Here is a 14,499-nt window from a genome sequence, read left to right as displayed (position 1 = left end):
AATACGAATGGAACATTAAGTATAGCAACAACAAAAATTGTAAGGGGGTGGGGGGTGCGCTGTTGTTTATTTGCTCTCTGAGGGGGGGGCTGACTCTCCCACACTTTGAAAAACCCTGTGTTAGAGTGACTTTTTACAGAGTTGGATTACTGACCTTAATCAGCTACTCTGAGCATGCAGTGCAATATTCTACACCTTAAGAAATAAGCAGCATTTCCTGCTTACTTTTGAAATGGTTAAATTAACCTACAGTGGTGCTTGAAAGTTTGTGAACCCTTTAGAATTTTCTATATTTCTGCAGAAATATGACTGCAGTCCCAAAGTCACCATGACAGTTGCAGTCCCAAACCATCATAGCAATACTGTAAGTGTCCAGAGCCATCTTCTAAGTGTATCTTTCAACTGTCCAGATGGGGCCATCCTCAACAAGAGCGATGTGATGAGACTCCAGCCAGACGTAGGGCATCAGGATAGATCAGGCAGGTGTGAAGAGCAGGAGACGTCAGCTTCACTGGTATCTCAGGATGGATGTGTCACAAGAGAGAGAGAAACACAGGTTTTTAGGTATGCCCATTGTTACCTAATGGTTAAGCACAGTATACAATGTGTGTGCTCAGTGCAAGCAGGGACTCCAGCAAGACAAATTATTACAACATAACTAAAAAAGAGAGCCGGAAGGTAACACAGATAATGAGGGAGCCCTAGAACATAAAACAGCCAGCCACTCCACCATCGAAGAAGCACTTACAGAGTCTGACAGTCCATACCATTCATTAAACAAGCACTTCAAGAACAATGCAGCCAAGTGAAATCCATGTCACCAGTAGCCCTGGTCGACCATTTAAGGTAAAAGCTGGACTTATTGGGGATTTGAACCCAGGACCTTTCATACTCTAAGGCCCTGTCCACACGGCAACTGATTCAGGTGACTCCGATACAATTGCTTATTGTTTAGGCCTGGCGTCCACATGGCACCGGCGTTTTGGGTGCCCAAAACGGAATCTTTTTGAGAACGGGTTCCAGAGTGGAAAGATCTGGCAACGTTGCTGTTGTGAAGTCATCTGGATGAGTAGAACGGATTTGTTTACGATGACATCACAACCACATGACTGTGAGTGCTTCATGCCGGGTAGAAGTGTAACGAACTCGATGCGAGTTGTCAACAAATCCTATAACTTGGTTCATGAAAGGCGCTTACAAAATATTTTCACTGTGAATATTTATTGTGTAATGGTGCAAAGTGAGAGAGAGAGAGAGAGAGAGAGAGACTCTGCCCTTAGGGCAGAGTCAATCCCGCCAGCAAAAATAGGGAAAAAAAGGAGCGATCTCACCTCTTCAGATGTTGGTTTAAGTCCTACAATACATTCCTCAAAAAGGGCGTAGAAGAGCAAATTAATCCATCAACGTGTAGCATTCAATTTATTCCGGACGATTAAAGACGCCGCCTTCCGCGTAGAATCATACGTGAGCCTCGCCGCCATATTGGATAGGTCAAAGCGGAGAATAAAGATTCATGTGCTGCGTTTAACTGTACCAACAGGTTTACTGTCCAAACGAGATCACATGGGATTACCTTTCACAGGTGAGAAACAACAAATTAATCCATCAACGTGTAGCATTCAATTTATTCTGGACCATTAAAGACGCCGCCTTCCGTGTAGAATCATACGTCATCCTCGCCGCCATATTGGATAGGTCAAAGCGGAGAATAAAGATTAGCTGCGTTTAACTGTACCAACAGGTTTGCCGTCCAAACGATATCACATGTGATTACCTTTCACAGGTGAGACTGGAAAAATACTTTTCATTGTCTTTCGATTACGTTCATTATGTCTTATATTAAATATAGTTAATTTTTTTTTTCTTTTTTATCAGACATCTAATTTTGGGGTTTGTTTACCTGACATGTTTCGACGTACAACTTCCGTCTTCCTCAGAGTGTCACCGGATGTTAATTGGTGATGCATCTTTTATCAGCTGCTGTTTCTGAAGGCGTGGCCTTCCTGTCTGGTTTGACAGGTCGGTCACGCCTTATACTGTCTGTTCATCCCCTGCAAGATGTCACTCCAGGTATGGGAGAGCATGTATGCTCCCTCATCCCGGTTGATGGTCCTCGGGCTTCGCTTACGGATCTCTATGGCCTCCCTGATCCAGCGCTGATGTTTGTTATCTTCTGTGCGGATGACTCTGGCATTCCCCCAGTCCATAATGTGATTTTCCCTTTTACAGTGATCTGTTATAGCTGACTTATAATTTTCCTGTTGTGCCTTTTCTTTTATTGTTCGGGTTTGTCTTGTAGCTGTCTCCTTTTCGCACTCTTTCTTATGTTCATGTTTTCTTGTGTTGAAACTCCTTCCTGTCTCCCCAATATAAGTTTTATTGCATAATTTACATGGAATCTCATATATGGTGTTGCATCTGTTGTCCGGATGTATTCTGTCTTTGGGATGAACCAGGATCTGACGGAGTGTTGTGTGTGGTTTGACAGGTGTGTTAACATTGTGTTTCCTCATTACTCTTTGAATGCGTTCAGTTATTCCCCTGATGTATGGTAATGTAACTACTCCCCTGTGTTCTTGTTTGTTAGTTTGTTTTTTCTCTTTCTTCTGTGTTTTGTTGTTTTTAACCTGTTCCACCCCTTTGGATATTGCCCATTGTGGATATTGACATGCCTTCAGTGCGTGTTGTATATGTTGTTCCTCCTGTTCTTTGTCCTGTGGATCTGTAATTATTGCTGTGCGTTCATGTAATGTTCTAACTACGGATATTTTGTGCATTATGGGGTGTTCGGAAGTCCAGTTTAAATATTGGTCGGTGTGTGTGGGTTTTCTGTGTACTTTTATTTTGATGTCCCCATCTTCTGTGTGTTGTATTTTTAAATCCAAAAATGCTATTGACTGCTCCGTTTCTTCTTCATGTGTGAATTTTATATTGCCGGTATTGTCTATGGTGTTAAGATGGTCGGTGAGTTGTTGAGTGTGTCCCCTCTTTACTTTTTCCAATATGTCGTCCACATACCGTTTCCAGAGTGTTGGTCTGTATTCCGCTGGTATTGTAGTGAGTGCTTTCTGCTCCAGATCCTCCATGAAAAAGCCGCACATGATGGCTGATAGTGGGTCTCCCATGGCAAAACCTTCCTTCTGTCTGTAGATTGTATTCCTGAACTGAAAGTATGTGGATGTGGCGATGAATTGAAGGAGCTGAGTGATGTCTTGTACGGTGAGGTTTGTGCGTTTCTTGAGCGTCCTGTCTGTTTTTAATTTGTCTTGTACTATCTGTTTGGTGGCTTCCGTGGGTGTTCTGGTGAAAAGAGATATGACATCATGTGAAATGAAAACTTCATCTTGCTGCATTTTGATGTTTTTTAGTTCTTCTGCCAGATGTTTTGAGTTTTTGCAGTGTTGGTCTGTGAGTCCTAGTAATGGTTTAATTATTTCGGTGAGTGCTTTTGATAAGTTGTATGTGACCGAACCAATGCTATCTACTATGGGGCGTAATGGTGTTCCTGGTTTGTGTATTTTTGGTGTACCGTAAATCCTGGGGATGACATTGGCTGTGGGTACTAAATGATTGTAATCCTGCTTATCTATTTTATTTTCATCGAGTAGTGGTTTTATTAGTGCTTTAAGTTTCTTTTTCTTGTCTTCTGTTGGGTCTTTTTTTAATATTTCAAATGCGTTGTCGCTGAGTAATTCATTCATTTTTCGTTCATATTCATCAGTGTCCATAATAACTTTTGTTCTGCCTTTATCTGCTGGGAGGATTGTGATATCTTTATTTTTAGCTAATGTTCTCATGGCTTTGGCTTCCTGTTTTGTGATGTTACTGGGTGGTGGTTTGGTCGTTTTCAATACACCAGCTATTGCGTTTCTTAGTGCTGCTTTTTGTCCCTGATCCTGTATTTTCTCACATGCTAATTCAGTTGCCAGAATGAATTCGTCGTGTGGTATATGGTTCGGTGTGACAGCGTAGTTGAGTCCTTTTGCTAGTATACTGCGTTCTGCTTGTGAGAGTTTGTACCTTGATATGTTATGAATCCATTTGTCGTTGATGTGTGCGTGCTCCGGTTCTGCCTTCTTTTTCTGTGCGATGAGTTTGTCCAGTTTTCGTATTTGTCGGGTTTTTGTCTCTGTGAATTCCTGTTCGTGTATGTCTGCCAAGTGTCCGTGTATTGCTATTTCCATTTCCTTGTTCTGGGGAAACCGGCGTTTGAAAGTTTCCGTCTCTCTGTGTAGTTCGCTGTTGATATTATTTAATTTATCCGTTGTGCACCGTATCCGTTCTTTTACCAGAGTCATCCGCACTTTCCTGATCATCTTTTCCGCGTTTCTGGTTGGAATCGGGTTCTTGATGTTCAGGCTGGCCGGTACGACTTCCTCATCCCGGCAGCGCAGATTGAATCTCAGGTGATTCCTGTAGTGTGCCCGTTTCCGTGTCAATCTCTCTAGGCGGCGAAACTCCTTGATGCTTTCGTCTCCGTAACTAATTCTTAATCTTTCGATTACGTTCATTATGTCTTATATTAAATATAGTTTTTTTTTTTCTTTTTTATCAGACATCTAATTTTGGGGTTTGTTTACCTGACATGTTTCGACGTACAACTTCCGTCTTCCTCAGAGTGTCACCGGATGTTAATTGGTGACGCATCTTTTATCAGCTGCTGTTTCTGAAGGCGTGGCCTTCCTGTCTGGTTTGACAGGTCGGTCACGCCTTATACTTATATTGGGGAGACAGGAAGGAGTTTCAACACAAGAAAACATGAACATAAGAAAGAATGCGAAAAGGAGACAGCTACAAGACAAACCCGAACAATAAAAGAAAAGGCACAACAGGAAAATTATAAGTCAGCTATAACAGATCACTGTAAAAGGGAAAATCACATTATGGACTGGGGGAATGCCAGAGTCATCCGCACAGAAGATAACAAACATCAGCGCTGGATCAGGGAGGCCATAGAGATCCGTAAGCGAAGCCCGAGGACCATCAACCGGGATGAGGGAGCATACATGCTCTCCCATACCTGGAGTGACATCTTGCAGGGGACGAACAGACAGTATAAGGCGTGACCGACCTGTCAAACCAGACAGGAAGGCCACGCCTTCAGAAACAGCAGCTGATAAAAGATGCGTCACCAATTAACATCCGGTGACACTCTGAGGAAGACGGAAGTTGTACGTCGAAACATGTCAGGTAAACAAACCCCAAAATTAGATGTCTGATAAAAAAGAAAAAAAAAAAAATTAACTACTTTTCACTGTATTTGGTCATTATAATGTAATTTTATGAACAGATTTTCCTGACTTTGTGGTTAATATGAAGTCTCGCGCATAATAGTTTATGCACATGCATCCTTACTTCTTCTATTGTTCTGGTGTCTCCGAAGGGACCATCTTATAGCGCCCCTAGAGGTGTGGCATGTGTATTGCATCGTTTTCAGCAAGCGTTGCGTTGCCATATGGACCTGATATTTTACTGATTGTTGCCCATTTGGACGCAATATTTTTTTCAATAACATCTTGTTGCCATTGTCGTGTGGATGTAGCCTAAGCAAGAATCACACCCCTAAACCAACAAGCTAAACTAACAAACAAAAAGCAAACAAAAATTAATCCACCTCTTTCTCTGTGGCTATAGGTTCTAAATCATCCTCAAACAAAAAAACAAAGATTGAGGACAAATTTGAAGAGCTTTCCTGTCTTTTTCAAAAGAATTGATATCAAGAATGCACACAACTGCAGAGAATAGTATGGAAACAAAAGAAGGTACTGGCGCAAATGGCAGCACCGCCAAGCTGTAAATCGCTGCGATCTAATAATGGCAGACAAGCTTTGAGTGATTTTTGGAACAGAATTCAGACAATATTGAGCAGGTTTCTCTTCACTGTCTTGTAAATCTTTCTCCTTTTACTAAAGATTTCCATGGAGTGGAATGTTAATGAGTTGAACTTATTTTTGCAGGCTTTGCTTTGGTGGCACTGGACATGTTTGGTGGTAAAATGTTAGTGTGGCAGCGGGGGCGTGGTCTAGCATCGGTCTGTGACAGGAGGGCGGAGTCGGGGAAGTTAAGTGGCAGAATCATTTCACCTGTTGTTAATTGATGTTTGTGTGTCTTCCCAGTGACCGCGCCCTTCTTAAGGAGAGAGAGTGAGAGCAGAGGGACGCTCTCCATAACCAGACAGCTAATGTGTGTGCATGTGTCTGTGTGTATCTACAGCTGAAAAGCTGAATAAAGAGAGTTTCTGTATGCTCAGTTCTGTCCTGCCGTCCTTCTGTGCTCCACCCATTTACACGAACTGCCACAGTGGTGCCGGAACCCGGGATGAGCACAGAAGACAACAGCCCCATGGAGTCCTCCACCTTCGCCGACCTGATCCACGCCTTCGCCACGGCCCAACAGAGCCAGCACCAGGGGCTGCTCGCCCTCCGAAAGGAGCAAGAACAACGGTTCAAGGCCCTGGTGCTGGCGCAACAGGAAGATCGTCAGGCGTTCCGGCACCTCCTCGCATCGGCGGGGTCCACCAACTCCACCGCCGCGGGCCCTTCCCCCCTCACCCTCACGAAGATGGGCCTGCAGGACGACCCCGAGGCATTCTTCACGCTCTTTGAGCAGGTAGCAGAGACCTCGGGGTGGCCGGTGGAACAGCGCGCGGCGCGCCTCCTCCCCCTGCTAACGGGAGAGGCGCAGCTGGCCGCGCTACAGCTCCCCGCCGACCGCCGGCTGGCCTACGCGGACCTTCGCCGGGCCGTCCTCCAGCGGGTGGGATGCACCCCAGAGCAACATCATCAGCGTTTCCGCGCTCTGTGCTTGGAGGAAGTCGGCCGGCCGTTCGCGTTTGGCCAGCAACTCCGGGACGCCTGCTGGCAGTGGTTGAGGGCCGACAGTTGCGACGCCGAGGGACTCATCGACCAGGTGGTACTGGAACAGTTCGTCGCGCGTCTACCAGCGGGAACCGCAGAGTGGGTCCAGTGCCACCGCCCGGCGTCGCTGGATCAGGCAATCGAGCTGGCGGAGGATCATCTGGCGGCTGTCCCGACGGCAGGACAGCAGACGACCTCTTCTCTTCTCTCCTCTCTCTCTCTTCCTCCTGTGTCTTCTCCTCGCCCCATTCCCCCACCGCGGAGACGGGGGCCGGCGCCACCTCAGCCAGCCCGCCGCACCCGCGGTGCCCTTCCGTGTCTCCCTTCTGTGTCTGTCTCTCCCCCCCTCAGGTGAGTGAGCCCCAGAGCACTAGTGCAGAGAGGAAGCCTGGGCCGGTTTGCTGGCACTGCGGGGAACCGGGCCACCTCCAACAGCAGTGCTCGATAATGGAGGTGGGCGCGGTGGTTCGGATCCCCAACGCGCCAGGAGCCGCCCTCGATCGGGCCGGAGCGTATCGCATACCGGTGAGTATCCAAGGGGATACATATCAGGCGTTGGTGGATTCTGGCTGTAATCAGACCTCAATCCACCAAAACCTGGTGCAAGACGAGGCATTGGGGGGAGCACAATTGGTGAAGGTGTTATGTGTGCACGGGGATGTTCACAGCTACCCTTTGGTGTCGGTCCACATTATTTTCAGAGGGGAAAAATTTATAGTGAAGGCGGCGGTTAATCCTCGCCTTACCCACTCGTTAATTTTGGGGACTGATTGGCCGGGATTTCGGGGTTTAATGACGCACTTGGTCAAGAGTGGGTCCTGCCATTTGACAGGGGGAGGTCCCAGTGTCGCTTTGGCGGGAGCAGCTGTCACAGAGCCGTCTACGTCATCTCCGCGCCAGAGTGAGGAGCCGCCGGCTCCTCCTCTCTCTATTGGGGAATCCCTCGCGGATTTCCCGTTAGAGCAATCGCGAGACGAGACTCTGCGGCATGCTTTTGACCAAGTGAGAGTAATCGATGGTCAAACGCTCCAGCCGAACGCCACCCCGTCCTTCCCCTACTTCGTGATTATGAAGGATAGATTATACCGAGTGACGCAGGACACTCAAACTAAAGAGCGAGTCACGCAGCTGTTAATTCCGAAGAGCCGCCGGGAATTGGTATTCCAGGCGGCTCACTTTAATCCCATGGCTGGACACTTGGGGCAGGATAAAACACTAGCCCGAATAATGGCCCGATTCTATTGGCCGGGGATTCGCGGCGATGTCCGTAGGTGGTGTACGGCATGCCGCGAATGCCAGTTAGTAAACCCAGCGGCCATCCCAAAAGCGCCTTTGCGCCCTCTACCGTTAATCGAGACCCCGTTCGAAAGAATTGGCATGGATCTCGTCGGGCCATTAGATCGGTCAGCATGAGGGTACCGCTTTATATTAGTTCTGGTGGACTATGCAACGCGATACCCGGAAGCAGTGCCTCTGCGCAATATCTCAGCACGCAGTGTTGCGGAGGCACTCTTCCGCGTCATCTCCCGAGTTGGAATCCCGAAAGAGATTCTGACTGATCAAGGCACCTCATTTATGTCACGAACACTGAAGGAACTGTATGGGTTATTAGGTATTAAGCCGACCCGCACCAGCGTTTATCACCCACAAACGGACGGCTTAGTGGAACGGTTTAATCGCACCCTTAAAAACATAATTAAGAAATTTGTAAGCGAGGACGCGCGTAACTGGGATAAATGGCTCGAACCCTTGCTCTTTGCAGTGCGAGAAGTTCCCCAAGCCTCCACGGGGTTCTCCCCGTTTGAATTATTATATGGGCGTAAGCCACGCGGCATTTTAGATGTGCTGCGAGAAAATTGGGAGGAGGGACTTTCACCAAGCAAAAATGAAATACAATACATTATTGACCTGCGCGCAAAACTCCACACACTCACACAACTAACCCAGGAGAATTTGCGGCAGGCCCAAGAACGGCAAACCCGCCTGTACGACAAGGGTACGCGCCTTAGAGAGTTTGCACCGGGAGAGAAAGTACTCGTACTGTTGCCCACATCGAGCTCTAAATTAGTCGCCAAGTGGCAAGGGCCCTTTGAGGTCACACGGCGTGTCGGGGACGTCGACTATGAGGTGAAACGAACGGACAGGGGTGGGGCGCTACAGATTTACCACCTCAACCTACTCAAACTCTGGAACGAGGAGGTCCCCGTGGCGTTGGTGTCGGTGGTTCCAGAGAAGGCGGAGCTGGGGCCGGAGGTTCAAAAAGGAATAGTAGCATCACGTACCTCTCCGGTCCCCTGTGGAGACCACCTCTCCCCGACCCAACTCGCGGAGGTTGCCCAGTTGCAGACCGAGTTTTCGGACGTGTTCTCACCCCTGCCCGGCCGCACTAACCTCATAGAGCACCACATTGAGACGCCCCCGGGGGTGGTAGTGCGTAGCCGCCCTTACAGGTTACCCGAACACAAGAAAAAGGTGGTTCGGGAAGAACTCGAGGCCATGCTCGAAATGGGCATCGTCGAGGAGTCCCACAGTGACTGGAGCAGCCCGGTGGTCTTGGTACCCAAGGCCGACGGGTCGGTCCGGTTCTGTGTGGACTATAGAAAAGTCAACGCGGTGTCTAAATTCGATGCGTACCCAATGCCTCGTATTGATGAGTTGCTCGATCGGCTAGGCACGGCTCGTTTTTACTCGACACTGGATTTAACAAAGGGTTATTGGCAGATCCCCTTGACTCCATTATCCCGTGAAAAAACGGCCTTTTCCACACCATTTGGCTTACACCAATTCGTCACACTTCCTTTTGGGCTGTTTGGGGCGCCTGCTACGTTTCAGCGGCTGATGGACAGGGTCCTCCGCCCCCACGCCACCTATGCGGCCGCGTACTTGGATGATATCATTATTTATAGTAATGACTGGCCGCGGCACCTACAACACCTGAGGGCCATCCTTAGGTCGCTGAGGCGGGCGGGTCTCACGGCCAACCCGAAGAAGTGTGCGATTGGGCGGGTGGAAGTACGGTATCTGGGCTTCCACTTGGGCAACGGGCAGGTGCGTCCCCAAATTAACAAGACTGCAGCAATTGCGGCCTGCCCGAGGCCCAAGACCAAAAAGGGGGTGAGACAGTTCCTGGGGCTGGCTGGCTATTATCGTAGGTTTATACCTAATTATTCGGACGTCACCAGCCCGCTGACTGATCTGACTAAAAAGGGGGCACCAGATCCGGTCCAGTGGACGGAGCAATGCCAGCGGGCTTTTTCTAAGGTTAAGGCTGCACTGTGTGGGGGGCCACTTTTACACTCCCCTGACTTTTCTCTCCCTTTTATGTTGCAGACGGATGCGTCGGACAGAGGGCTGGGGGCCGTTTTGTCCCAGCAGGTGGAGGGGGAGGATCGCCCTGTCTTGTACATTAGCCGCAAGCTGTCGGTGCGTGAGGGGCGCTACAGCACCATCGAAAAGGAGTGCCTGGCAATCAAGTGGGCGGTCCTCGCCCTCCGGTACTACCTGCTGGGACGCCCTTTCACCCTCTGTTCGGACCACGCGCCCCTCCAGTGGCTCCACCGCATGAAGGATGCCAATGCGCGGATCACCCGTTGGTATCTGGCACTCCAACCCTTTAACTTCAAGGTGATCCACAGGCCGGGGGCGCAGATGGTCGTGGCGGACTTCCTCTCCCGTCAAGGGGGGGGGGGAGTCGGCTGCGGGCCGGACGGCTGCCCGGCCTGAGTCGGGCGGTGGGGGTATGTGGCAGCGGGGGCGTGGTCTAGCATCGGTCTGTGACAGGAGGGCGGAGTTGGGGAAGTTAAGTGGCAGAATCATTTCACCTGTTGTTAATTGATGTTTGTGTGTCTTCCCAGTGACCGCGCCCTTCTTAAGGAGAGAGAGTGAGAGCAGAGGGACGCTCTCCATAACCAGACAGCTAATGTGTGTGCATGTGTCTGTGTGTATCTACAGCTGAAAAGCTGAATAAAGAGAGTTTCTGTATGCTCAGTTCTGTCCTGCCGTCCTTCTGTGCTCCACCCATTTACACGAACTGCCACAGTTAGAAACATGGGCATCGCCACCATTGAATTTGAAGGGGACGTGTCCCCCTCACATTTCATAATTCTTTGTTTGGACCCCCCCACATTTAACATAAAATATTATTTCACCCAGAGCTGTTTCTATTGCTTCGTGAAAGAATCCATTTCACTTGATCGATAAGAGAATACACAGCCCACTGAAAATCCACTCCGGGTTTTCTGGGCGTTACCTACAACAACTCATCGCACGCAAGTGAAGTGAATCTCAGTGCAAGCAGAGAAATTTTGGTGTAAGGTGCAGCTGCTCGAAAGTGGAGGAGGTGACGTCAGCCCCATTGCCACCTCACAATGTCTAGCTATTTCTAAAACCTTATTCTTTTGTTCTATGCCCTCGAAATTAATCCTAGGACACGTTAAATTAATGTTCAACTAAACAATGAAATAAGCTTAGCCTAATGGGGTATTCTTGGTTGATGATGAATTGTTTGCAGTATTTGCTCCCAGACACAATGGACATAAGGACATTCTTTACAAAGAAGTGGAAAGTCAGTCAAAATTTCCCCACAGGACAGGTTTTTTTTTTGTCCCAATGGAAATGTTAGTGCAGTTAGCTGGCTAGTCAATGTTAGGAGATATATCAGATAGCTTAATGTTAGCTATCATTTAATTCAAACCCAGTAGGCCTGCCTTATTGTAATGCCAAGAATGAGGTCAAGTCTGCTCTGATGATATTTACTGATTCCCTGTTGTGATTTGAAGAACTTGTTTTGTCTGGTCTTTGCCAGTTTTCTGGAAAGTAACATGGGAAATCAGTGTATGGGGAAGGAATAGTAGAAAGCAAAGCAATGGAGAGAGATGGATGTTATTCCAGGTGGATTGTGAAGGAAAGGGGGATAAAAGTTATGAAGTGGTAGAAATTGTGGCGGCACCAATGTAAGAAGGAGTGATATCTATAAATCTATTTGTTATACTAATCTGTAAATGTTACTGTAGGACCACTATTACATGTAGGCTGACAAAACTGCACTTGTTCATTGTGTGAAGTTCTCTTTTATGTGTCATTGCTTGACACAGTGTGATTTTGTGTTATGAAGTTTGCATGATGCCATGTCATGCCTGTTCATTGTGTGAAATTATGAATATTCTTATTTTTAAACATACAGTTGAGTGTCACTATTGCTTGGCACAGTGGCATGTTGTGTTATGTCTAAAACTAAATAAAAAAGGAAACACAATAAAAATAAAATGCACCCATAAAGTCATTGTTGGTGATAAATTGTGTCACATTCATCTCATTATCTTAGGCAGAGCAGTGGGTTTAAAAACAGGCTGATGAATATACGGACTAGTTGAATGAGGACTTATTGTTGAGTCTCTAAAATAGTCATTGAATTAAGTGACTTTTGTGGGTAAAATTAGGTGTTTAACAACCTGTTAAAAATACACCAGAATGCAGGAAATGGCATCTAATTAATGAAAAATTTTCTGGGGGACGACCCCCAGACCCCCCACCAGTGTGTCCCCCCGACATTAAAAATGTTTCTGACACCCCTGGTTAGAAATATTGGGCTTTTTGAATGAACCCCCCCCCCCCCCCCCCCCCCCCCCACACACACACACACACACATGGTGACGTCTGTCTTCAAAAGGATCCAGCTGTTGGGGCTGGAGTCTAGCTGTGTTTACCTTTCTGGATTTTAATATTTGGAAGTGGTATATTTAAAGCCATTGACTGCCACAAGTTATCCTTTCTTGGTCTTTTGGCTAAGATCAAGTGTAGTATCTGTTTTATTAGTTTGATCTCTGATATATTCTCTAAATGAGCATGTTATCTTAAAGAGATTTTTAGAGCAGGAAGCTGGAATAGGGGCTTGTTTTTTCTGCTCTGTATAACTTGGTATTATAATACTTCCAGAATTAGTATTCTTGTTAAAAAAAAAAGATATATCTTTTTTTTAATGAATCAATTTGATATGTTTTCTAAATAAAGATGGCAAAGAGATGTTTTTGAGCAGAAAGCTGATGGGATTTGCTCTTTTTGTTCTATGCATCTTTATGGTATTGTAGTGGCTTTGCAGTGCATTCTTGATACCGATTCTTTTGAAAAAGACACCAAAGCTCTTCAAATTCGTCCTCAATCTTTGGCTGGTTGTCTGAGGATGATTTAGAACCTATAGCCACAGAGAAAGAGGCGGACAAATATACAAGCCAAGTCGCTCGTGAAGAAGAAGAGCAACAGGGGGGCAGCCAAGATGGCGTCAGTGTAATATGTGATCAACAACTGCAGCAGCTGTTTTCTGGAACCCGGGGAGTTCATGGTACTATTTTATTTTATTTTGTTTTATATATACAGTATATTTTTATTTTACTAATTTGATGTTCAATTTTCACAGTTATGATAAAGCAGTGTCTCTTTGAAATTGTCATGTTTGTATACATGCTATAATACAATCTGTTTTTTTTTTCCAAGGCAGTCTAGGTTATGATAATATTTGCAAATTTACATCAGGCTTTTGTGTCAAGGAAAAACATTTTGTGTTTATGAATTTTCCATGTTCTTGAATGTATGCCACTATAGGAAGCATGGCAAGTGAAATATATTTTCATACTTGTGTGGATTGTCTGGAATCTGGCAACATAGCCTACTGTATGTCTTAGCAATAATTTGTAAACATATATCATGCACCGACATTACGTAATGTAAGCTACATTAGAATATCATTCCGAAGTTGGAGACAAATTTTTGCTGTAATTTAAAAACTGGATTACTTGAGAAAGGCAAAAGGCACGGATGAATACTTTATAGCATTTGAAATGGTAGGGACTGTTGTTTATTTTGATGTATGGTTTGTCATGTAAACTCAGGAGTTAGTGAGGTATTGTGCCGATAAGAACGCGTGTGGAGATGGACGCAGAGCTGTATGCAGAATATCATTAAATCTGATGTGAATTCATTGATGTTCAATTTATCGCAAATTGTTTATCACAGGAACTCGTGGGTAGCACCTTTGGGAAGCTCAAGTCATGTGGTTTCATGTGATATATGTGTGTTAATTGTGTGATGAGTGTTCCACCAGCAATTTAATAGAGATGAATGGGTGCGATTTGCACGCATTGGTCATATACGGTTATTCCGCAGTGCCAGATACATTACTGTTTCTGAAATGTGATCAGGAAATTTTACTGGGGCACAGCAGATATATACTGGGGCATGTGCCCCAGTGAAATGGGTCTGGCGATGCTGATGGACAACTCATAAATTCAAGCAACAGGCTAAACGCAAGCTTGACCCTTACTGTGCAGTGAGCTCTTTGGGATGGCGTTGCTGGCTTTTGTTTCCAGATCGTAGGAACTGCTCCACGTACCGTACCAGACATCGCTCAAATCCTTCTATGTGAATCTGCCTCATAAATTTATCTTTTTCAAAATGTATGGAGCAGACACCAAACCGTCCTGTCGGCTTGAAGTTACCTCTCTTTGTCAGTACAAATCAAACCCATTCATTCTGCAAGTGTCCTGCTGACTTTGGGCTACAATGGATCAAAATTCTGCTTTTTTTATCGGCTACACTTGAACAGCCTTGAAGGACACACCCCTTAGGAGGCATGCTTTGGTTTTAGTTT

At 46.3% G+C, this 14,499-nt stretch overlaps 2 non-coding genes across 2 annotated transcripts; both read left to right on the top strand.

Moving 5' to 3' along the window:
* Positions 1-5,861: 5,861 nt before the first annotated feature.
* On the top strand, positions 5,862-5,976 carry LOC132896590 (U5 spliceosomal RNA). The gene has a single exon (XR_009656101.1). It is a non-coding gene; the product is annotated as a U5 spliceosomal RNA (small nuclear RNA).
* A 6,644-nt stretch (positions 5,977-12,620) lies between these two features.
* On the top strand, positions 12,621-12,804 carry LOC132897778 (U2 spliceosomal RNA). The gene has a single exon (XR_009656377.1). It is a non-coding gene; the product is annotated as a U2 spliceosomal RNA (small nuclear RNA).
* The last annotated feature ends 1,695 nt before the right edge of the window (positions 12,805-14,499 follow it).

The sequence above is a fragment of the Neoarius graeffei genome, chromosome 1 (assembly GCF_027579695.1).
Source record: "Neoarius graeffei isolate fNeoGra1 chromosome 1, fNeoGra1.pri, whole genome shotgun sequence".
In the NCBI taxonomy this organism is placed as follows: domain Eukaryota; kingdom Metazoa; phylum Chordata; class Actinopteri; order Siluriformes; family Ariidae; genus Neoarius; species Neoarius graeffei.
This window is presented reverse-complemented; position numbering and strand designations above follow the sequence as displayed.